Genomic DNA, 26,878 nt, shown 5'->3' with positions numbered 1-26,878 from the left:
CAATTTATGGGGGGGGTTGCAACTCAGTATAAGGAAGGTGTTCTTAATGTGTTGTACACTCAGTGTATATCTATGTCTATATCTAGGCAAAAGGTCAATCTACTTGGATCATAGACTAGGTGGACTACTTGACAGACGATTACTTCTAGAGAGTTTGCCGTGAAGGCTTTCAACCTGCTTTTAACCTGCTTCTATTTGAGGGCACGTGGATTTGGATGCATCCCTATTTTGACCAGGACTCTGTTCCCTTTATAGTCCACTACTTTAAAAAATAGTGCACTATAAAAGGGAACTATAAAGGGAACAGGGTACCATTTTGGATGAAACACTATACTGCACCATCCTCTCTCTCAGAAAGGGTGATTTCCAAGAGGACGGAGCAGCCAGGAAAAACAGAGGGAGAGAGGGATGGAGAGGGGTTGAGAAAGAGAGAGGAAGGCTCGGAAGATGGGTCTACTCAGCAAATCGTATTACAGGTGGCCCTGCAGGTTTAGATGGGCCACCTGTAATACGATTGGCTGAGCACACCCATCTTCTGAGCCCTCCTCTCTCCTTCTCAACCTCTTTCCCACTGTTCTGCCTGGTTGCCCTGCTTGATTTAATGACCTCACACAGCTGGGCCAGAGGGAGGGAGGGAGGTAGAGGGAGAGAGAGAGCGGGATGGGTTTACACTTGGCCACACAATGGACAGTCATGGTCCGGGGCAGTTCCAAGCCGGTTCCAAGAGCAATTTCCAATGCATTCCTCATGCCTCTATACCTGGCACCACCAGCATCGGAGCTCACACCAAATGTCGTCACATATCCCACCACATGCATCTAAAGAAGTGTCAATTAGGCCTAGGTAACAATGTTTGTCTACCAAGTTTGTGGGGTGAGAGGAACCTCTAATCTCTTTCCTTCCTCCCTCCTTCTCTCTTTCCTTCCTCCCTCCTTTCTGTCCTTACTTCTTCTGTTTTGCATCATCTTTCTCTGTCCCTCTCTTTTACGCCACTCTCCCGTTATTCCATGTTCTTTCCTCATTATACAGTATTCCCTACCATGCTCCCTCCCCTATTACTCTTAGAACAGCACTGTGGTGTCACTATCTGCAATTCATTGCTACTATATCCCTCATATTGCTTTTCATTTGAGCCTGTCACTCACAGAGCCTGTCAGATATGGGCCCCTTCATTTCAAATTATATTTTTTCTCCCCCTCTCGTATTCTGGGTGGATTCAGCGAGAGTGACAGACACTCCGAGAGAGAGCGACTGTGTCAGAGGTTTGCCGTTTCCACACTGCAGGAGCAAAAGCGAGGGAGAGAGGGAAATGATAACCCCAAATAGTGTTGGAGATGGTTGTCTTCTATGACTGTATGCCCCCTCAGTATAGGGTGGCAGTAACACAGTAAGACTTGGAATTCCAACTCCAACATTTCATGCACTGGCCAACCACCGTATTGAAGGTTGTGACCCCAAAGCAGAGGGCTGTTATAGGCCATAAGTTCAGTGCAATATCGTTCAGCACATTGGCCCAGCAATCCGTGTTAAATTATTCAACAAAAATAGTGACTAAAATATTCGTCAAACACCTATTATTCAGTGGCAATTGACGAGACTATAACTGACGAAATAGAAAAAACTATAACTAAACAAAAATGATTTTTCATTTCAGTTGACTAAAACGAGACGAGATAAAATTTTCTGTGAGTAAAATCTGACTACTAAGTGGACTGGACAAGAGTTTTTGGAGAGATTGAAAGCTTTTCAATGATGAGCACAATTAATATTAGCAGCACAGATACGCAGAGCAGTTCATTAGTGGGAAGGACACACCATACCCAGCACACACAGCCTACATCAGCTGGTGAGCTGCGGGTGAGGAAGAGATGAGTGTGGGCAGACAGGCTCCACTCCGCCTCTGATTATACACATTGAGCAGGCGACTGTCTTGCTTCCCCGTAGCTAAGCAGTCACCACCAGCCTACTAGTGAGCTACCCTTTGCCTGGTTAAGAAACACAAGCTGCTTTACAAAATTAAAAACGATAGCAGCATTGAATGTAATAGTAAAACAACAGTCTAGCTATGTTTTTCTCTCCATTGAGAATATAAAAGAGTATATAGATCACCATTCAATAGAAACGACACATAATACCAGCGAATACGTTTTTTCTTTCTATTGTGCATTTGTGGGCCGCATTTTACATTCATAAGTCATGTTACAGTCCTGTTACCTCATGAGCTAGCTATAGCTAACAACCTGGGGCGCGTTCAGCAGGACGCAATGTCTTGGAATGTTCAGATAGAAATATGCTATGTAGAACAAACATGCCTCTCTGACACGTTGAATAAGGAATAACGACGACTCTATTCGTGGAATTTCTATCTGCAATGTTTGAGAACATTTTGCAACTGAACATGGCTCTGGTAACATTACCAGGAGCTTATATGCAAACATTTGGTGGCACATAAAGGAAAGCGATAGCAAACAATTTATTGACAAAATTCCTCTTGCCACTACACTATATCTGACTGGGTAAATAACTTTACTTTGAATTAATGTTGACCCATTGACTCAGACTTGAGCACTTGGACCAGGACTCGAGCTCTGGGACTCAGACTTCAGCCATAGGGCTCCTAAGTGGTGCAGTGGTCTAAGGCACTGCATCTCAGTGCTAGAGGTGTCTCTCCAGACCCTGGTTCAATTCCAGGCTGTATAACAACTGGCCATGATTGGAAGTTCCATAGGGCAGCGCACAATTGGCCCAGTGTCGTTAGGGTTTGGCCTGGGTAGGCCGTCATTGTAACTAAGAATTTGTTCTTAACTGACTTGCCAAGTTAAATAAAGGTAAAAAAATAAAATTAGGGACTCGTGACTTGATCGTTGAGCACAGGAGACATAGGACTCGATTCTGACTCAAGGTTTAGTGACTCGACTACATCAATGAGGCTAAAAAGTAATTAGCTCCCGTTCTACTTTTGGACATCAATGTGGCTACAGCGTCTGTGGAATGTTGATAACAATGGCAATGACACAACCAATACTTTGCGGCACCATCTGTTGATTGTGCTACTTGTTTTGTATGTAATGTGCAATATCTATGTAGGGGAATTAGTAATTTACAAGGCCAGATAATTCTTAATTGTTTGTATTTCTTCAATTAGAAAGAGAATAGAATGTTAGACAGAAAAATATGTTGGTAGGTCACGGCTGTGTACCCTGAACAAAAATATAAATGCAACATGTAAATTGTTGGTCCCATGTTTCATGAGCTGAAATAAAATATACCAGATATTTTCCACACTCACATTAAGTTTTTTTCTCTCAAATTCTGTGCACAAAGTTGTTTACATCCCTGTTAGTGAGTATATCTCCTGTCAAGATAATCCATCCACCTGACAGGTTTGGTCATATCAATAAGCTGATTAAACAGCATGATCATTACACAGCTGCACATTCTGCTGGGGACAATAAAAGGCCACTCTAAAATGTGCAGTTTTGCCACACAACACAATGCCACAGATGTCTCCAAGTTGAGGGAGCGTGCAATTGGCATGCTGACTGCAGGAATGTCCATCAGAGCTGTTGTCAGAGGACTGAATGTTAATTTCTCTACCATAAGCCGCCTCCAATGTCATTTTAGAGAATTTGGCAGTATGTCCAACCAGCCAACCAGCCTCACAACCGCAGACCTCGTGTATGCGTTGTGTGTGCGAGTGGTTTGTTAATGTCAACGTTGTGAAATGAGTGCCCCATGGTGGCGGTGGGGTTATGGTATGGGCTGGCATAAGCTACGGTCAATGAACACAATTTCATTTTCACAATGGCAATTTGAATGCACAGAAATACTGTGATGAGATCCTGAGGCCCATTGACGTGCCACTCATCCACCGCCATCACCTCATGTTTCAGCATGATAATGCACGGCCCCATACTCAGACATGTCACCCATTGAGCATGTTTGGGATGCTCTGGATTGATACATACGATAGAGTGTTCCAGTTCCCGCCAATATCCAGTAACTTCCCACTGCCATTGAGGAGTACTTATTTCAAGTTTTCGTAATAATCGGAAATCGGTATTTTTGGGCGCCGATTTGCCGATTTATTTAATCTTTATTTAACTAGGCAAGTCAGTTAAGAACACATTCTTATTTTCAATGACGGCCTAGGAAAAACGAGGCAGAACGACAGATTTTTAACCTTGTCAGCTCGGGATCCAATCTTGCATTGATTACATTGCACTCCACGAGGAGCCTGCCTGTTAGCGAATGCAGTAAGCTAAGGTAAGTTGCTAGCTAGCATTAAACTTATCTTATAAAAAACAATCAATCAATGACTGTCATTGCTCCAATGTGTACTTAACCATAAACATCAATGCCTTTCTTTAAATCAATACACAGTATATATTTTTAAACCTGCATATTTAGCTAAAAGAAATCCAGGTTAGCAGGCAATATTAACCAGGTAAAATTGTGTCATTTCTCTTGCGTTCATTGCACGCAGAGTCAGGGTATATGCAACAGTTTGGGCCGCCTGGCTCTTTGCCAGATTTGCCAGAACTTTACGTAATTATGACAACATTGAAGGTTGTGCAATGTAACAGGAATATTTAGACTCATGGATGCCACCCGTTAGATAAAATATGGAACGGAATAAACGTTTTGTTTTCGAGGTGATAGTTTCCGGATTAGTCAAAGGTATATGGTTTAGAGAGTAATAGTCGACGCGTTATAATTCCTGTAATAACTTGCGGCTGAATTTGAAAGGGGTTCCTTCGTTATTTTACCGTTCATGTCTTCCATAGAGAATGTCTTGATCTACTTCAAATAAGGTCTGTGTTTCGTGCAGGCTTAAACCGCCTCGACGTTTTGATACCCGTGTAAATCTCACTAGGATAAGGTAACGTTTGTCAACATATTTTCATAAATCCACTCTACAATTTTTTTTATCTTCGCTTATATTTAGCCAATATTGATCAGAGTTACCTTGTCCTATGGATATCTACACAGTTATAAAATTGGCACGGTGATGTAAGCCTACACGAAACACAGACCTTATTTTAAGTGATCTAAAAATATCCTATGGAAAAAATGAAGGAACTGCTTTTCAGATTTTGCTAGGTGTCATGGGAATTATGACTCGCACTTTGGTTGTCAATTCTTACCATGCCCATTATTAAAATAGGATTTCCTGCATATAGAAATTAAAGTTTTTGTTATCAACATTCATCACAGGTAACTTAAACTCTATTTTTATTCAAACAGTTGAGAGTATTTGTCTCCTAAGCAGACTCTTCAGTATCATTGTCACTTCAGAGCTGTGTGCGTGTGTGTATTTATGTATTATATTAAGTTAAAATAAGTGTTCATTGTTCATTCAGTATTGTTGCAATTGTCATTATTACAAAAATGTGTGTGTGTGTATGATATATACAGTGGGGAGAACAAGTATTTGATACACTGCCGATTTTGCAGGTTTTCCTACTTACAAAGCATGTAGAGGTCTGTCATTTTTATCATAGGTACACTTCAACTGTGAGAGACGGAATCTAAAACAAAAATCCAGAAAATCACATTGTATGATTTTTAAGTAATTAATTAGCATTTTATTGCAGACGATCCCACAGTTGAAGAAGCTGGATGTGGTGGTCCTGAGCTGGCATGGTTACATGTGGTCTGTGATTATGGGGTCTGTTGCCAAATTCTCTAAAATGACGTTGAGGCGGCTTATGATAGAGAAATTAACATTCAAGTCTCTGGGACCAGCTCTGGTAGACATTCCTGCAGTCAACATGCCAATTGCAACCTCAAAACATCTCTGGCATTTGTGAACAACATTTTAGAAAAATACGCCTTTTGTGTGTATGAAAAAGTTCCAGGATCTTTTATTTCCGCTCACGTTTATATTTTTGTTCAGTATATGTTGGTTTGTGATACGAATTCGGATAGGTCCTTACATTTTGAAAGTGATGATGATGTCGAGGTGAGTGAACAAGATTCCTGAAAATTACAAAACCTGGGAAATATTATTGGACTTGAAGTATATTGTTGATATTCTGGCTTCAACCCACTTTACTACTGAAACCTTGTGCTACCTCAGTGTCAAAAATATCTGACCATATGTACATGTTGAAAGAACGTGTTGAAAAAGGAATTCCCAGACCACAAACTTCACCCCAAACACCATTTTCTTGAGCATTATCCTCAATTTATTCACAGCTTTGGCCCATTGAGAGATTTTTGGACCATACGTTTTGAGCCAAAGCCCAGTTTGTTTTTTTAGAAAGCTGTGTGTGATGCCAACAACTTTTAAAATATATTACTTACTTTAGCATCACAACATCAGCTTACTACCTTGACATGCTGAGTCTTTTTTGAAGCCAGATTTAGAAGTTGAACATAATGCAGTTGTTTCTACTGAGAGCCTTGAGTATTCCATGAAACTGGCCATAGAAAATAAGTATCCCAATGTTACTACTGTGTCTATTGCCACAACAACAACCATTAATGCTACCAAGTGTTCTGAAGGAATGTTCTTGTCTGTAGGACACACCAGTGGGTTGCCTGATTTGGGAAAACTTCAAAAAGTGTTACTGGTAAACAATGAAGCCTCCTTTATCATTGAACCCTTTTCAGCATGGTACATGGAACGCCTGAGATGTTACGAGCTCACAAAAAAAACCTCCATGGAGCTAAACGTTGTAGAAATGAGCGAGCTGAATGATTACTATCCTTTGTCCCCATATACCAAAGGAGGAAGAATGACAGTATTGCCAAAGGCCTTCCTACTTAATTAAGGTATGTTTGACTTCATTTTATTTTGTTCAACTCAGCTCTTCAAGGTGGGGTGTGAACTGGTAACAGTACTTTGAGTCATGTAGGGAACCTTTTTGAGACCCAGCGCTAACCAACTTAAACATATTGTAGTGTCTAATTGTTATTTTGTTTCTCACAGCCTTGCCAATCGACCCAATGCTGTCATACTGTCAGACGGTGACATCCATAGAATCTGTCTTGACCCACTGCCTGAAACCATTGAAAACCTGCATTCAGAGCTTAAAAGCAAGATTCAACTCCAAGGGGATTTCACCCTTCAGTTTGAAGACCCGGAATTTGGAAATGAGTTGTGTAATCTCACCAGTCCTTCTGAACTTCCTCCAGAGAAGGCAACACTAAGTGATTTTCCAAGCTGCTTCCAAGTTCTTTTTCTGACTCTAACCTGTCAGACTTAACCCTGGACACTGCCAGCTTGGGTTCTTCACCAGAACCCACCTCAAGCAAACGCTCACTCCATTGGCCCAAAACCTTCATCATACCTACTTTTTCACATGATGTTGAGCTAAGGCTTAGACGAGGAAATTAAGATTTTGAGAATGACGGTACTCTACTGAAAATATCCAAGGATGTAAAGACTGACATTCTGGACAAAATTGCAGATGCAATCTACAAGGCTTACCCATCAAACAAAGAATTTGAAAGCATTGCCATGGCTCTAACAGAGAAGCATCCATGTCTTAAGGAGCCAGAGTCAGCATCAGGATGGTACGGATGGAAAATTAGCATACAGTTTCAAATGGGAAACTTCTAGAAGCTCCGTGTTGCAGGTTTTTTTCAGCATTAACTGTGAATGCTGAAAAGAAACCAAGGAGATGCCAGAGGATAAAACCATAACTTCCCTAGGAGACATAAATTATATGCAAGAAGAGATTCAGAAAAGAGGTCCTGACTGGGTAACTTGATGCAGCAATGATGACTACTTTCTCGTTAAGAAGAAAGGAGATTGTGGAAGATTAGCCCCTTGTGATTGACATCAATTCTAGATGGACAGCTCTGTTCACAGACAGACAAGTGCTTATTTAAAATCTGCATTGGGTGCAATAAGATTTTCTGTGATTATTGAAATTAATAATATACACAGTTTCTCATACCTCAAGAGTTTGTCTCCCTTCAGACCGTTGTGCATCTTGAGATGAAAGTGATTAGAGGACACAAGAAACTACAGTTATTAATGTAATACGCTTTCCAAAAATGTATTCCTTTTATCTGTAGTGCTCTTACGCTGGGTGTAAAACTCATAACTCTGACTGTTTATAGGTCACACAAATGCAGGGCTCTATACAGTGTAAGCGTTTCACTCACATTTTCTGAAGTCATTTATGGCTATAAATCATTGTTGTTTTGAAAGTATTTCTGTCATTTAGTTTCATAGCTTGACTCTGAATCCCTTAACTTTATTTAACAATGAGCGCAGTGGCAGTCACAGGCTATCATATATACATTTTAAATGATCCAAACTGGTTTTCTTGATTCCTAGCTATGTATATTTTAATCACATGCTTCCGAGTTTTTCAGTGTTAGTTTCAGTTTAAGCTGCAAAATCAAGATATATTTCCCCCAAATCAGTATATGTACTGTAGCTCCATTATCATGGTAACCCTTTGGTCTGAAAGTGGCAGCGGATGATTTTAATCACTTTCCTACATTAAATGCTTATAGGGTTTTTTAACAAGTGTTTTTTTTTGCTTTGTAGCAATGTAATTTTGTTTGATGGCCTTAGTGCCCTGGATGATTGTTCTGGTGCACTTCGCAGATTAGGCACACCCTTAAGGCATAGTGGCCTTGTCCTTAAAATTCCTTCCCTGGTATGTTATGCGCTTCAAACAGGTTGCTCTGGAGTTCATGAGACTGGTTTCTGTGGACCTCAAGAACACATTTTATGAAGGCCTGGACAGTCATTTTTCCAAGGTCCTTGAATTCTACCGTGCCAAGAGTGGTGGAGGGATGGAGCTAAAACACCTTATGTGTCACGTCCTGACCATAGTTCTTAGGTGTTTTGCTTGTTTTAGTGTTGGTCAGGACGTGAGCTGGGTGGGCATTCTATGTTGTGTGTCTAGTTTGTCTGTTTCTGTGTTCGGCCTAATATGGTTCTCAATCAGAGGCAGCTGTCAATCGTTGTCCCTGATTGAGAATCATATATAGGTGGCTTGTTTTGTGTTGGGGATTTGTGGGTGGTTGTTTTCTGTGTCAGTGTTTGTGCCACACGGGACTGTGGTGGTTAATTTGTTTTGTTATTTTGTAATTGTATATTGTTTTCATGTTATTAAATCATGGAAACTTACCACGCTGTACATTGGTCCTCCGATCCTTCTCGCCTCTCCTCGTCCGATGAGGAGGACGAAATAGACTGCCGTTACATTATGGACAGTCTTGAAAAAGACGTAGGTTCGATTATATTGACATTAAAGTCTTCTGTACAGTTATTACCTACGTTTTGGTGTATTGATAATTGCAACTTTTTTAAATAAACAAATATTGAGGATGAGACCTTAACATTGACAAACACATTAACTTCTTTGGGACTGGGGCGCAGTATTGAGTACCTTGTATAAAAAGGTGCCCAGAGTAAACTGCTTGCTACTCAGTCCTAAAAGCTAGAATATGCATATAATTAGTAGATTTGAATAGAAAACACTCTGAAGTTTCTAAAACTGTTTGAATGATGCCTGTGAGTATAACAGAACTCATATGGCAGGCAAAAACCTGAGAAGAAATCCAACCAGGAAGTGGGAAATCTGAGGTTTGTAGTTTTTCAAGTCGTTGCCTATCGAATATACAGTGTCTATGGGGTCATATTGCACTTCCTAAGGCTTCCACTAGATGTCAACAGTCTTTAGAACCTTGTTTGATGCTTCTACTGTGAAGGAGGGGGGAATGGGAGCTGAATGAGTCAGAGGTCTGCCAGAGTGCCACATGCTCAGTCTCGCGCGCTCCCGTGAGAGTTAGCTGCGTTCCATTGCATTTCTACAGACAAAGGAATTCTCAGGTTGAAACATTATTGAAGATTTATGATAAAAACATCCTAAAGATTGATTCTATACTTCGTTTGAAATGTTTCTACGAACTGTAATATGACTTTTCGCCTGGACTTGCCCGCGCCTCCTGAGTTTGGATTTGTGTACTAAACGCGCGAACAAAAAGGAGGTATTTGGACATAAATTATGGACTTTATAGAACAAAACAAACATTTATTGTTGAACTGGGATTCCTGGGAGTGCATTCTGATGAAGATCATCAAAGGTAAGTGAATATTTATAATGCTATTTCTGACTTCTGTTTTCTCCACAACATGGCGGGTATCTGGCCATGGCTTGTTTTTGTGTCTGAGCGCCGTACTCAGATTATTGCATGGTGTGTTTAAAAAAAATCTGACACAGCGGTTGCATTAAGGAGAAGTTTATCTATAATTTTATGCATAACAATTGTATCTTTTAGCAATGTTTATTATGAGTATTTCTGTAAATTGATGTGGCTCTCTGCAAAATCACCGGATGTTTTGGAATTACTGAACATAACGCGCCAATGTAAACTGAGATTTTTAGATATAAATATGAACTTTATCGAGCAAAACATGCATGTATTGTGTAACATTAAGTCCTATGAGTGTCATCTGATGAAGATCATCAAAGGTTAGTGATTCATTTTATCTCTATTTCTGCTTTTTGTGACTCCTCTCTTTGGCTGGAAAAATGGCTGTGTTTATCTGTGACTAGGTGCTGACCTAACATAATCGTTTGGTGTGCTTTCGTCGTAAAGCCTTTTTGAAATCTGACACCGTGGCTGGATTTACAACAAGTTTATCTTTAAAATGGTGTAAAATGCTTGTATGTTTGAGGAATTTTAATTATGGGATTTCTGTTGTTTTGAATTTGGCACCCTGCAATTTCACTGGCTGTTGGCGAGGTGGGACGCTACCGTCCCAAATATCCCAGAGAGGTTAACAATGTCGTTAAACAGTCAATTGTGCTTTTGTTGTTAGAGATCCAATCAAAGTAAGAGAGAGGCTGTGCTCCGGGGCTTGCCATACTTCCTGCGAGAAGACCCTACCAACGTTTTGAAGACGTAAGGTATACAACCCTACAACATAAGCTTATGCTTTCTCCCAGGAGTGAAATTTCCTATGAATCATGGTGAACTGTAACGTTCAATGGAGTCAAGTTGAATGTCTGTCGCCATCTGAAGTGATTATAACATACAGGCCAAATCAAATGTGAACCAACTACAGTATATAAGGACATCACTTTTAGCAAAGTTTTACTTTTACTCAACCTTTCTCCCTTGCTAGAAATTCAGTTGAGAATAGTGATTTAGCATGTTTTTTGTCCAGAAGAAACTACATCTTTATCTTGGACTGCAGAGCAAAAATCAGGACCATACATTATACACAATACCAGGTTTGGGCGATAATACCTAACTACCATGTAAACAACTATTGATAGCTGTTGTCGACGGTTGTGAAATGTACAGTTGAAGTCGGAAGTTTACATACACTTAGGTTGGAGTCATTAAAACTCCACAGATGTCTTGTTAACTTCTCTAGGGTATGGGGCAGCATTCGGAATTTTGGATGAAATGCATGCCCATATTAAACTGCCTGCATATCGGGCCCAGAATATATGATATGCATAGATTTGATATGCATAGATATCCATAGATTTGAATAGAAAACACTCTAAAGTTTCCAAAACTGTTAAAATAGTGCCTGTGAGTATAACAGAACTGATTTGGCAGGCGAAAACCTCAGAAAAATCCATTCAGGAAGTCGTTTTTGTTTTTGTTTTGTAGTTTTCTATTCAATGCCATTACAGTATCCATTGAGTTAGGACTCAAATTGCAGTTTCTATGCCTTCCACTAGATGTCAACAGTCTTCAGAAATTGTTTCAGGCTTGTATTCTGAAAAATGAAGAAGTAAGAGCAGTCTGAATGAGTGGATCCTAAAGTGTCACAGAGCTTTTTCCTGCGCCAGGCCGAGAGAGTGTGTTTCTTGTTTACCTTTTAAATTGACTACGTTATTGTCCGGTTGAAATATTATCGATTATTGAGGCTAAAAACAACCTGAGGTTTGAATATAAACATCGTTTGACATGTTTCTATGAACTTTACGGATACAATTTAGATTTTTTTGTCTTTCTGTTTTGACTGCATTTGAGCTTGTGGATTACTGAAGAAAACGCGCAAACAAAACTGAGGTTTTTGGGTATAAAGAGACTTCATCGAACAAAAGGAACATTTATTGAGTAAATTAATGTCTGCTGAGTGCAACCATATGAAGATCATCAAAGGTAAGGGATTTTATCATTTTAATTTATTATTTTAATTTTATCTCTATTTCTAAATTTTTTGTGACTCCTCTCTTTGTGTAACTGTTCTACCTGGCTGGCTACTGTTTAATGATATGTCTAGTGGGCTATGTTCTCAAATAATCGTAAGGTATGCTTTCGCCGTAAAGCATTTTTTAAATCTGACACCGTGGTTGGATTCACAAGTAGTTAATCTTTAAACCTATGTAAAATATGTTTTGTTTTCAGAATTTTTATAATGAGTATTTCTGTATTTGAATTTGGCACCCAGCAGTTTCACTGGCTGTTAAAGAGGTGGGACGCTACCGTCTCACGTGCCCAAGAGAGGTTAACAAACGAAAGTTTTGGCAAGTCGGTTAGGCAAGTCTACTGTGTGCATGGCACAATTAATTTTTCCAACAATTTTTTACAGACAGATTGCAGATTATTACACAAGTATAAACACCATGGGACCACGCAGCCGTCGTACTGCTCAGGAAGGAGACACGTTCTGTCTCCTAGAGGTGAACGTACATTGGTGCGAAAAGTGCAAATCTATCACAGAACAACAGCAAAGGATCTTGTGAAGATGCTGGCGGAAACAAGTACAAAAGTATTTATATCCTCAGTAAAACGAGTTCTATATCGACATAACCTGAAAGGCAGCTCAGCAAGGAAGAAGCCTCTGCTCCAAAACCACCATAAAAAAGCCAGACCACAGTTTGCAACTGCACATGGGTACAAAGATCGTACTTTTTGGAGAAATGTCCTCTGGACTGATGAAACAAAAATAGAACTGTTTGGCCATAATGACCATCGTTATGTTTGGAGGAAAAAGGGGGAAGCTTGCAAGCCGAAGAACACCATCCCAACCGTGAAGCACGGGGGTGGCAGCATCGTGTTGTGGGGCTGCTTTGCTGCAGGAGGGACTGGTGCACTTCACAAAATAGATGGCATCACGAGGAAGGGAAATTATGTGGATATATTGAAGAAACATCTCAAGACATCAGTCAGGAAGTTAAAGCTTGGTCGCAAATGGACAATGACCCCAAGCATACTTCCAAAGTTGTGGCAAAATGGCTTAAGGACAACAATGTCAAGGTATTGGAGTGGCCATCACAAAGCGCTGGCCTCAATCCTATAGAACATTTGTGGGCAGAACTGAAAAAGCGCGTGCGAGCATGGAGGCCTACAAACCTGACTCAGTTACACCAGCACTGTCAGGAGGAATGGGCCAAAATTCACCCAACTTATTGTGGGAAGCTTGTGGAAGGCTACCTGAAACATTTGACCCAAGTTAAACAATTTAAAGGCAATACTACCAAATACAAATTGAGTGTATGTAAACGTATGACCCACTGGGAATGTGATGAAAGAAAAGCTGAAAAAAAAATCACTCTACTATTATTCTGACATTTCACATTCTTAAAATAAAGTTGTGATCCTAACTGACCTAAGACAGGGAATTTTACTAGGATTAAATGTCAGGAATTGTGAAAAACTGAGTTTAAATGTATTTGGCTAAACTGTATGTAAACTTCAGACTTCAACTGTAAGTATGCTCAAGTTTTAGCATATGTGAACGTATCACACATCCCTGGTGTATGGCAGCACACAATACTGCAGTGCCCTTAGTAAAGTGAAAATTACATATTATTAGACAATTAACATAATTAAAGTGGCACTGTGAGGAATTCTAAATTCTATACAAAAGCTGTAAAAACGATATTTCTTGTTATTTAAAAAATATAAAAAGCGATCTTGATAGGCCATTTGAACAGGAATTGCAATCAGTTTTGCATCACCATTGTTCGTCAGTCCGTCTTCAATATGAACTTTGCATTTTAGGCTGTGATTTTGGGTGACAAATGAATTGCTTATTATAGGGAATCATTGTCCTATCTAAATAACTTTTTATATTTTTTAAATATCTAGAAATATAGTTTTTACAGCTTTTGTAAGCTGGTCATTTAATAAGAAAGTAGTAGAGGCGGAATTCTACACAGTGCACCTTTAATATAATGAATGTTGTAAAAAGAACTGACAGCACTGAATGATAGATGAGGCTTTACATGGTTTTCCCCCTCATTTTCAGTGTTGGATGACCATGGGCCTTTGCGGCGCTATACCGGACAATCAATAGTTTTTTGCAAATAGGAAAAGATCAGATCATGTTTTACCTCAAAGAAGAACACATTCTATCTAGACCTGGGAGCAATCATGGTTGATTGATGTGCTTAAGGACCATGCTTGTTTATTGGCGCAACGCTCTTGAGCACTAGGCTACCTGCCTCCCCACTTGCCTGCATCAATATGCAACAGTACATTTGCAGACAGTTTGACAGAAAAATTGTATTGAAGGATGTTTTGTAGGGCAATGCCTCTAATCTTTGCCTATTTTTGTTCTGTTTTTCAGAAGACAATTGATTCTGAGGAAGTCACCCATGGAGTTAAAATCGGTATCCTTGTTGTTGTGGATGGAGCTGCAGCAGATGAACCAATGCCAGCTGACAATGTGGACATTGCCCTTGTGATAGAAGAGCAGGTGATCATGCATGAGCTTCACAATGTCCCAAATGCTTTTGCCACTTTGATTGGACTTCTTTGTCTGAACATGGATTACCCAAAATGTTTGAGGTACACTTTTGAGGTAGTTCAGAAAATATTATTGAAGATTGGTGCAGAAAACAGTACAGCAAAAGTGCATGGGCTGAAGAACCGTCTTCTTTGTTACAATAACTATCTGACATTTTGCGGTTGCATGAGGTCGCCCACACGCACTTTAAACATTTGGATAATAAAGCATTTAAAGCATTTTGAAGATAGAAGCCGCCTGCATTTGGTTATTAGGCTACTGTGCAGTCTGACAAGTAAACATAGCCTACTGTACATACTGTAGTAAACATGGTAAAGTGCCTAATTCCTTACATAAGGGAGAGCAGGCCATGTCCAGACTTTCTCGGTGACCTTAAGTACTCATTAACTCTCGTCTTTAATGCTTTTTTGGGTTGCATTAGTCATGGACAGTACTACAGTACACTGTAGTGTTTGAAAACCTGTTTTCAAAATGCCTCCAGCTGTCCATCACTACAGTAAATAAAAATGTTTACATCCTGTTTACATTCTTTATTGTAACCACAATGTCACAAATAATTTGTATCTACCTTTCTAATTACTTTTAGAGTTTGGGATTTACACGTGCGCTTTTTCATGTTCATTTTTTCGTTAAATCCAGTTCGGATTTAAGTATAACTTCTGACTGACGACTTTAGTGAGAGGTCTAATGTTCCAATATTTAATAATGTCTGCCCTCATATCATTCATATCTAGATATCTAAGGGGCATTTTTCGCGCCATTATTAGTTACACTGTTTTAGTTTGAACGTGCAGACAGTGGGAACGTTTCCCTAGTCAGCACCATTATTAATGCAATGCTGCTTAAAGTGTTGCTCTGTGCTACCCATTGGGGCAGGGTGGGGGTCCACCCTCCGTCCCCCTTCCTGCTCCTCCCTTCCCCATGGGCTACGTCCGTATTCTGTGCGCTGCTCTGCGGCCCGTCCCGTGCCTCCTGCCCTCGTGACTTGAACTTCGTGCGCCTACCTCTATCTCAGTGGATAAAGCAGGAGAACTGTAAGGCACTTGGGAGCCATGACCAATATATATGGTCCTGCTATAACCTGATGAGGATAGAGGGCGCTATTTACACTTTGGGGAAAAAACGTGCCCAATTTAAACGGCCTCGTACTCTATTCTTGCTCGTACAATATGCATATTATTATTACTATTGGATAGAAAACACTCTCTAGTTTCTAAAACCGTTTGAATTTTGTCTGTGAGTAAAACAGAACTCATTTGGCAGCACACTTTCTGACCAGGAAGTGGAACGTCTGAAAATTATGCTCTGTTCAAGGGCCTGCCTATAAATGGGCATGACACGTATGAGTATACATGCACGTCATACACCTTCCCCAGGATGTCAAGATGCAGTGAGAGAAGAAATGGAGTGATTATCTTGGTCTGAGATGGAATACGTCCTCTTGGAATGACGTGTCCCCCATTTTATGTTTTCAGGAAGGCGCGAAGTTGGTTCTGGATTTGCCATCGGAATAGCTGTCGTTATAGCCGATTACTATCTCCGGCTTTGATTTTATTTGATACATGTGACCATATTATCGTAAAGTATGTTTTTTCAATATAGTTTTATTAGATTTTTGAAATTTATTCGGGACGTTAGGCGTGTTGCGTTGTGTGCCTTTGTTCAGAAAGGAGAGCTTCGAGCCACTTGGCCAGTGTGCTGGCTAATTGAAGAAGGAAAAACGATGTTCTAAATCCAAACAACGACTGTTCTGGACAAAGGACCCCTTGTCCAACATTCTGATGGAAGATCAGCAAAAGTAAGAAACATTTTATGATGCTATTTCATATATCTGTCGAACTGTATACTAGTAGTTTTGCGCCCCGGTTTTGGCCACTCTCTTGCTATAACATAAGCCTTATGTCGTAATGAAGATATTTTTAGAATTCTAACACTGCGATTGCATTAAGAACTAATGGATCTATCATTTCCTATACAACATGTATTTTTTTGTAATGTTTATGAATAGCTATTTGGTCAGAATAGGTGAGAGTCTAATAGAAATATCCGCACATTCTGGGAAAAAGAAGCTACATTAGCATAATGGATAACCACTGATTTCAGCTCTAAATATGCACATTTTCGAACAAAACATAAGTGTATGTATAACCTGATGTTATAGGACTGTCATCTGAGGAAGGTTTATGAAGGTTAGTGAAAATTGATATCTTTTGCTGGTTTATTCGCTAACGCTAACGTGCCTATTGCTATCGCTAACGTGCCTTGATGAATGAATGTGGTTGTGTGTAGGCTATTGTAGTAAGCTAATATAATGCTATATTGTGTTTTCGCTGTAAAACACTTAATAAATCGGAAATATTGGCTGGATTCACAAGATGCTTGTCTTTCATTTCTGTACACGATGCATTTTTCAGAAATGTTTTATGATGAGTATTTAGGTATTCCACGTTGGTCTCTATAATTACTCTGGCTGCTTCGGTGCTATTTTTGACGGTAGCTGTGATGGTAGCTGCAATGTAAAACTGATTTATACCTCAAATATGCACATTTTTCGAACAAAACATAGATTTATTGTGTAACATGTTATAAGACTCATCTGATGAAGTTGTTTCTTGGTTAGTTTGGTTGGTTCTTGGTTAGTTAGGTTGGCTTTGTGCATGCTACCTGTGCTGTGAAAAATGTCTGTCCTTCTTTGTATTTGGTGGTGAGCTAACATAAATATACGTGCTGTTTTCGCTGTAAAACATTTAAAAAATCGGACATGTTGACTGGATTCACAAGATGTGTATCTTTCATTTGCTGTATTGGACTTGTTAATGTGTGAAAGTTAAATATTTCTAAAAAAAAAAATTTGAATTTCGCGCTCTGCCTTTTCAGTGGAATGTGGGAGGAGTTCCGCTAGCGGAACGCTGGGGCTAGACAGGTTAAACATTGTTTGCAGAATTCACAGCCTGCTACGCTTGTGAAAAACAGGGTTAATAATATATCTGTGAAAATATCTAAGGGGCTTTTATATAATTCTAAATTAATCAATAATAATAGCTTTGTTTTAAAAATAACGATATTTTGGAGATGATTTCTTTTTTAAATAACAGAGTGAGAAATTGTTACTAATTTGTAAATAAAGTTTGTTATTTAGAATCATTTATTTATGATTTTAGAGGGAAAGAAATCAAAAGCCTACCATCAATTCATTGTTCTCCCAGTCATGTCCGGGACGGGTATTGAACCAGCATCTGTAGCAACAATGCAGTGTCTTAGACTGCTGCGCCACTCAAGCCCTGTACAACATGACTGGTCGGGAGTACTAGGCTACAGTACTACAGTAAGAGCAAAATAATCCTAACATTTCCACACCCTAATTGTTGTCTAAGTTTCTTTTAGAATAAAAACCTTATTGTAACAACAGTTTTAGTAAGTAATACTGACTAGTAGTAACAAAAAAATAAGTGTATTTTTGGAGACACAGTAGCACCTTGGGATCCAAAAGCATAATCAGTGCTGATGAAGTAGTTACACACGGTACCGTACTAAACCACCAATTACCTCTAAATCCCGCAGCATAATTGCAAAACGTTTAGCTGAGCAACCACTGTATGTTACAATCCCTGATGTCTCTCTGGAAAGCAACCCTTGCCCTAATTTCGTCCACCTTGTTATCTAGAGACTGGACATAAGCAAGTAATATACTTGGAAGCGGTGGGTGGTGTGTGCGCCTCTGAAGTCTGACCAGAAGACCGCTCCGTCTACCACTTCTCTGGCAGCGTTGTTTTGGGTGAGCCTCTAGAATCAGTTCAAATGCCCTGGGTAGTTCAGACAAAGGATCTGCTTCGGGAAAGTCATATTCCAGGTCATAGTGGGGCGGCAGGTAGCCTAGTGGTTAGAGTGTTGGACTAGAGACAGAAAGGTTGCAAGATAGAATCCCTGAGCTGACAAAGTAAAAATCTGTCATTCTTAACTGACTTGCCTAGTTAAATAAAAAGGTAAAAAAAAGATCTAATAGTTCTTCCCGGCTGTATGTAATAACACTTAAGATTTTTTTTTTTTAAATATGAAATACTGCAAAGTTTCCTAAAGTTTCCTACTAGAAGAGAGGCATCCCTCTCTGTCGGTGCCATCTTGTTATCCAAGTCCATATTATGGCAAGAACAGCTTAAATAAGAAAAGAGAAATGACAGTCCATCATTACTTTAAGACATGAAGGTCAGTTAATACGGAATATTTCAAGAACTTTGAAAGTTTCTTCAAGTGCAGTCGCAAAAACCATCAAGCGCTATGATGAAACTGGCTGTCACGAGAACTGCCACAGGAAAGGAAGACCCAGAGTTACCTCTGCTGCATAGGATAAATGTATTAGAGTTACCAGCACCTCAGATTGCACCCCAAATAAATGCTTCACAGAGTTCAAGTAACAGACACAGACTTACTTCGGCCAAGAAACACAAGCAATGGACATTAGACCGGTGGAAATCTGTCCTTTGGTCTGATGAGTCCAAATGTAAGATTTTTGGTTCCAACCGCCATGTCATTGTGAGACGCAGAGTAGGTGAACGGATGACATCCACATGTGTGGTTCCCACCGTGAAGCATGGAGGAGGAGGAGGTGTGATGGTATGGGGGTAACTTGCTGGGGACACTGTCGGGGATTTATTTAGAACTCAAGGCACACTTAACCAGCATGGCTACCACAGCATTCTGCAGCAAAACACGTGAGAAATAAAATTTGATTCGATTTTTTTACTTAAGTAGTTTTTGGGGGTATCTGTACTTTACCTTACTATTTATATTTTAGGAAACTTTTACTTTTACTCCACTACATTCCTAAAGAAATAATGTACTTTTTACTCCTTACATTTTCCCTGACACCCAAAAGTACTTGTTACATTTTGAATGCTTAGCAGGACAGGAAAATTGTCTAATTACCTCACTTATCCCTGGTCATCCCTACTGCCTCTGATCTGGCAGACTCACTAAACACAAATGCTTTGTTTGTAAATTATGTCTGAGTGTTGAACTGTGCCCCGGGCTATCGGTATTTTTTTTTTTAAACAAGAAAATCGTGTCGTCTGGTTTTCATAACATAAGGAAATGTAAATGATTTATATTTATACTTTTGATACTTAAGTATATTTAAAACCAAATACTTTTCTTTTAGACTTTTACTCAAGTAGTATTTTACTAGGTGACTTACTTTTACTTCAGTCAATTTCTTTTAAGGTATCTTTACTTTTACTCAAGTAGGAAAATTGGGTACTTTTTCCACCATTGAGCAGTGGTCTCGCACAGGTCGATTGCGAGCTACCAGTAGCACGCACCCCACCTATGAGTAGCTCTCCAAACAATTCCGAAATAGATTTTTCATGTGTTCCATCACAAATTGTCATAAACAAATCTCACAAGTATCCGACACCGCAAGCTCCCAGCTGCTATATGATCAACGCAACATTAAAAAGCCAAACCTAACACAAGATCTGCCAATGAATTCCAGCAATATTGACCCTGTCTGTCTATCACTCCGTGTGTAGCCAGTTGACGTGATAACCCTCGTGGGTTGACAGAAATACTTTCCCAAAAACCTTCTCAATTAAATGTTAACTGCAAAGTATATCACGAGTAAGTACACCACTGGTCCAAAGTTTTAGAACATTCAAACCTACTCATTCAAAGGTTTTTCTTTATTTTACACATTGTAAAATAATAGTGAAGACATCAAAACTATGAAATAAAACATATGGAATCATGTAGTAACCAAAAGTGTTAAACAAATTAAAATATATTTTATATTTGAGATTCTTCAAATAGCCACCCTTTGCCTTGATGACAGCTTTGTACACTCTTGGCATTTTCTCAACCAGCTTTATGAGGTAGTCACCTGGAATGCATTTCAATTAACTTCTTGCGGATCAGTGGGACGCTACCGTCCCACCTGGCCAACATCCGGTGAAATTGCAGAGCGCCAAATTCAAATTAAATTACTATAAATATTAAACTTTCATGAAATCACAAGTACAATACATCAAAATAAAGCTTAACTTATTGTTAAATCAGCCGCCGTGTCATATTTCAAAAAGGCTTTACGGCGAAAGCAAACCATGTGATTATCTGTGGACAGCGCCCAGCACACAAATGCATAACAAATCATTTTCAACCAGGGAGTTGCGACACGAAAGTCAGAAATTAGCGATATAATATATGCCTTATCTTTGAAGATCTTCTTCTGTTGGCACTCCAAAAGGTCCCAGTTACATTACAAATGGTCCTTTTGTTCGATAAACTCCTTCTTTGTATCCATAAAAACTCAGTTCAGCTGGCGCGCTTCAGTCAATAATCCACTCGTTTTCCCTCCTTCAAAATGCATACAAAATGAATCCCAAACATTACCAATAAACTTATCCAAACAAGTTTAATCAACGTTTATAATCAAACCTTAATTACCCTAATACGCAAATAAACGATAAAATTTAAGACGGAGAATCGTTATTGTCTTTACCGGAGAAAAATACCAAAGAATGCGCTCTCATTCGCGTGCTTGGAAACACTACAGCCAAAATGGGAGCCACCTAGAAAAACTACCATTTCAGGCTCATTTTTCCAAAAACCAGCCTGAAACTCTTTCTAAATACTGTTGACATCTAGTGGAAGCACTAGGAACTGCAATCGGGCACGATTTCGCCCTATTATAAAAGTGCCCAGCCATTGAAATCAGTGGTAGGATGGTTTGTCCTCGGGGTTTGCCTGCCATTTCAGTTCCGTTATACTCACAGACATTATTTTAACAGTTTTAGAAATTTAGAGTATCTATCCGCATCTACCAATTATATGCATATCCTAGCTTCTGGGCCTGAGTAGCAGGGAGTTTACTTTGGGCACGTTTCATCCGGACGCCAAAATATCGCCCCCTATCCCAAAGAAGTTAACAGGTGTGCCTTGTTAAAACCTGTTAAGAACAGGGGGCGGTGTTTCCACTTTGAACGAATTGCGTACCCAAACGGAATTTCCTCCTACTCTGCCCCAGAAGGTAATACATGCATATTATTATTACTATTGTATAGAAAACACTCTGAAGTTTCTAAAACTGTTTGAATTATGTCTGTAAGTAGAACAGAACTAATTTGGCAGACAAAAACCTGAGAAGACTTCCACACAGGAAGTGAGAACTCGATTTTCAAAACAGTGCCAAATGATACCCATTCTAGTTATGGAAAAGCAAACACTTCCTAGGGCTTCCACTAGATGTCACCGTCTTTAGATTTTAGTCTTATGATTCTACTATAAAGGAGGGGCTCATTGAAGCTATTTTAGTGAGTGGTAGTCAGAAATCTCAGTCTCGTTTTGCGCGCGAGCAAGAGAGAGAGATCTCGTTCCAATGCTCTTTCTTCAGACAATGAAATTCTCCGGTTGGATCCTTATTGATGATTAATGTAAAACACATACTAAATATGGATTGCAAACATCATTTGACCTGTTTCTACGACCTGTAACGGAACTTTTTGAGTTTTTGTCTGGATGGATTGTTCGTGCGTCATGAAAATGGATTCGTGGGCTGAACATGCTAACAACAAGTGGCTAAATGATGGGCTTTATGGAACTTTTCAGTCATTTCTGTCGAACTGGGAATCCTGGGAGTGCCTTCTGATGAAGTTATTCGAAGGTAAGTGCATATTTATAGTGTTTCTGTAGCTTCTGTTGACGCCAAAATGGCGACTATTTCTTTGGCTGGATTGTGCTCTGAGCGCCGTTCTCAGATAATTATTTTTCCGTAAAGTTTATTTTGAAATCTGACACAGCGGTTGCATAGAGGATAAGTTTATCTTTAATTTTGTGAATAACACCTGCATCTTTTATCAATGTTTATTATTATTTCTGCAAAATCACCGAATGTTTTGGAATCAAAACATTACTGCACGTAACGCGCCAATGTAAACTGAGATTTGTTTTAATATATATATGCACATTATCGAACAAAACACACAATACATGTATAACATGATGTCCTATGACTGTCATCTGATGAAGATAATCGAAGGTTAGTGATTCATTTTAACTATATTGCTGCTTTTTCTAACTCCTATTGGCGGCTGAAAAGATGGCTGTGTGTGTTTTTGACTTGGCTCTGACCTAACATAATCATATGTTGTGCTTTCACTGTAAATTATTTTTGAAATCGGACACCATGGGTAGATTAACAAGATGTTTATCTTTCATTTTGGACTTGTTAATGTGTGAAAGTTAAATATTTCTAAAAAAATATTTTTGAATTTCACGCGCTGCCTTTTCAGTGGAATGTTGTGGGTGTTCCGCTAGCGGAACCCCGGGGCTAGAAAGGTTCAAAGTTAATTTGTGGAATTTCTTTCCTTCTAAATGCGTTTGAGCCCATCAGTTGTGTTGTGACAAGGTAGGGGAGGTATACAGAAGATATCCCTATTTGGTAAAAGACCAAGTCCATATTATGGCAAGAACAGCTCAAATAAGACATGAAGGTCAGTCAATTCATTTCAAGAACTTTGAAACTTTCTTCAAGTGCAGTCCAAAAACCATCAAGCGCTATGATAAAACTGGCTCTCATGAAGACCGCCACAGGAATGGAAGACCCAGAGTTCCCTCTGCTGCAGAGGATAAGTTCATTGGAGTTACCAGCCTCAGATATTGCAGCCCAAATACATGCTTCACAGAGTTGAAGTAACAGACACATCTCAACATCAACTGTTCAGAGGAGACTGTGAATCAGGGCTTTGTGGTCAAATTCCTGCAAAGAAACCACTACTAAAGGACACCAATAATAAGAAGAGACTTGTTTGGGCCAAGAAACACGAGCAATGGACATTAGACCGGTGGAAATTTGTCTTTGGGTCTCGAGTTCAAATTTGAGATTTTTTGTGAGACGCAGTGTGGGTAAACGGATGATCTTTGCATGTGTATTTCCCACCGTAAAGCATGGAGGAGGAGGTGTTATGGTGTGGCGGTGCTTTGATGGTGACAATGTCTGTGATTTATTTTGAATTCAAGCAACACTTAACCAGCATGGCTACCACAGTATTCTGCAGCAATACGCCATCCCATCTGGATTGGGCTTAGTGGGACTATCATTTGTTTTTCAACAGGGCAATGACCCAACACACCTCCAGGCTGTATAAGGGCTATTTTACCAAGAAGGAGAGTGATGGAGTGCTTCATAAGATGACCTGGCCTCCACAATCCCCCAACCTCAACCAAATTAAGATGGTTTGGGATGAGTCGGACCGCAAAGTGAAGGAAAAGCAGCCAACAAGTGCTCAGCATATGTGGGACCTCCTTAAAGACTGCTGGAAAAGCATTCCAGGTGAAGCTGGTTGAGAGAATGCCAAGAGTGTGCAAAGCTCTCATCAAGGCAAAGGGTGGCTACTTTGAAGAATCTCAAATATAAAATATATTTTGATTTGCTTGACACTTTTTTGGTTACTACATGATTCAATATGTGTTATTTCATAGTTTATGTCTTCACTAATATTCTACAATGTAGAAAATAGTACAAATAAAGAAAAACCCTTGAATGAGTAGGTGTTCTAAAACTTTTTACAGGTAGTGTATGTAATTTGCTAACTTTGCCATGAAATGAGCAGCACCAGTACAGAACCATCACTTGACAAGCAGATTAGACAGCACATTCCTTACTAGCTAGATGTACAATTAAAGGGCCAGATGCACTATTAAAAGGGGAATTAAACTAAAAAAGAAATGTTCATTTTCTTCCAGGCCTAAAAGAAATGGTCTTCTGATGTGATTTAACCATTGACATCGACTCAGAAAAACCAATTGCGTTATTGCTCTATGAACAGTTGTAATTTTGAGAGTGACATTTTTTTTCTTCTAAAACTTGGAAAAATAAAACTGAGAACTTAATTTGGGAAAATATAAAACATAATTTGGGGTGTAAAAATCACAGATTTTTTAGGGGCCCCCTTAGAGTTGATTATTAACCATTATTTTACCAGGTACAGTATATTGACAGAAAATATTGTGCACTACTTTCTCTTGTACACTAAGGACCTGGGGATGAGTTTCAGAGGAGAGAAGAGAAGAATGTGCCTATTTGAAAGCTAGAAAATAATTAGTAGCTCACGACATGTTTCGTTTTTTAAAAGTAGCTCTCATGCGAGAAAAGGTACCCCTGCCCTATAGGCACTTTACATGCTCAGCATGTTGCATGAAATCCCTCTTGGATGGCTAAAGTTGGATAGTGGTTTAAAAACTGAAAGAAAGAAACAGTCTTGTTTTTATTTTCTACCCTGCAAATTACAGGGAGTGATTGAGGTTATCCGGAGTTTACAAACTATTACCATAATCATATGACTAGATAGCACCAGCACCACATGGCCCTCGGCAACCGTGTAGTAAGCTCATCCGACAATGTGCCGCATTAGTGGAGCTGAACCAAGGACAGGGGCAAATTACAGAGTCGAAGCTTAACCTCGCGCGACAATGGCACAGCAGTGGGTTCAGGCAACACATAAATAAATAACGGCGCGAGCGCGATACGGCGCTTACCAGCAGGTGCACCTTTTAAGTCTTCGGAGCTACCTGAGACAAGTCCACGCACCTGATACCCCCGAAGCTGCATGCACAAGACAGTATTTGCTTATATTTAGTTACTGTCATTGCCCGTAAATGTGTAATAGTCTTGCTTGCGTTGGCTACAGTTCAGAATGTGATATAGCCTAAAATAATTGCAATACATAACGACAAACATATTCCATTTTTCTGGAATCACGATGTGCATATATACCTTTTCCCAGACGCCCTCTTTTTTCAAATAGGCTACGTTTGTGATAAGTTTTTTAACTAATTCCCGTCTGTGCGAAACATATAGTAGGCTATATCGACTGAAGTGTTCGTCTTATTTGGCATTGGCTGTATGTGCACTTATAAATAAGACCCTGCTTAATATTGAACACTACATGTTTGCTAGATAGTAGCCGGAGCAAATCCAGCTATAAACAGCCTAGTAGCCTAAAAACTATACCCTCCATCAATCGGTTAAGTGACATAGCAGACACAAAAACATAAAAGGCTCACTTCGTCCATGCAATGTGCTCATTTCTCTATTGCTTTTGCACCACCAAATGTAGAAAATCATATTAATCATCTAATCTTACCTGCCTCGTCCGTGTCCGTCGTGGGTTGAATGATTTTAGATTCGGTCAAATGTCCTGCTGTGATGCGTCACTAAGTAAAGGCTATAGGTAGGTTAGTTATTTAGGTTCGTTTCTTTTTTCTCTCCCTTTCTCTCTCTTCAATTCTCTTCTCTTCTTCTCTCCCGCTCACGACAACACTTTTTCCATCTCCAGTCGAAAATGTCAGCTCCTGACTTTGGCTGTTCACTTCAACTTCACCTCAGCATAGGCTACAGCTAAATCCGACCCTGGTTTTAATGTCTATGATACGGAAACGTTCCAACTCCCGGTTTCGCTTGTCCTTGCTGTAGCATAATAGAACAACTGGATGCAGTGCCGGCAATGGTCGTTTGGGTTAGAGGCTTTTTTGCAGTTTGATTGCTAAATTCCTGCAGTTCTACCCATTTTGCCATGGGGTGGAGACCATTTTTTGCAATTTTAAAGCAAATTTTCTGAGACCATTTTTTGCAATTTCAAAGCAAATTTTCAGCAATTCTACACTTTTTGCTAAGACTTATGCCATGTTAATGATATCTGAGTGACAGTGACTAACAAAATCAATGGGGAATTTGGCCATGATTAGGCTCCTAAAATGATAGCTGGCTAGACTAATTTACCATTAAAAAAATGGGTTAGCTGACATGGCTAATTGAGTCACTGTCAGTGACCAAAATAACAAGTGAAAAACTGAAATTGCAATGATTAATTACATCAAGCTTGTGGATTTGCTGTGTGTTTTGGTTGTGTTTCAGGTTATTTTGTGCCCAATAGAAATTAATGGTAAATAATGTATTATTTAATTTTGGAGTCACTTTTATTGTAAATAAGAATATAATCTTTCTAAAGACTTCTACATTAATGTGGGTGCTAACATGATTTTAGATAATCCTGAATGAATCGTGAACAATGATGAGTGAGAACGTTACAGGCATACATATCCTAACCCCCTAACCTCCCCTGTAATTGTAATGGTCAGAGGTTAGCATGTCTTGGGGGTATGATATTTGTGTGTCTGTAATTTTCGCACTCATCA

The 26,878-nt window shown here is 39.4% G+C and overlaps 1 protein-coding gene across 1 annotated transcript in view; it reads right to left on the bottom strand.

Moving 5' to 3' along the window:
• The window catches only part of LOC120046433 (cadherin-23-like), a 569,127-nt gene extending 542,976 nt beyond the window's left edge, over positions 1-26,151 (bottom strand). Inside the window, exon 1 of the mRNA XM_038991662.1 lies at positions 25,828-26,151. The gene's annotated coding sequence lies outside the window, so the exon portion shown is untranslated. The remainder of the gene's footprint in view (positions 1-25,827) is intronic.
• Between the last annotated feature and the right edge of the window lie 727 nt (positions 26,152-26,878).

Source organism: Salvelinus namaycush, chromosome 4 (assembly GCF_016432855.1).
Source record: "Salvelinus namaycush isolate Seneca chromosome 4, SaNama_1.0, whole genome shotgun sequence".
NCBI lineage: Eukaryota > Metazoa > Chordata > Actinopteri > Salmoniformes > Salmonidae > Salvelinus > Salvelinus namaycush.
This window is presented reverse-complemented; position numbering and strand designations above follow the sequence as displayed.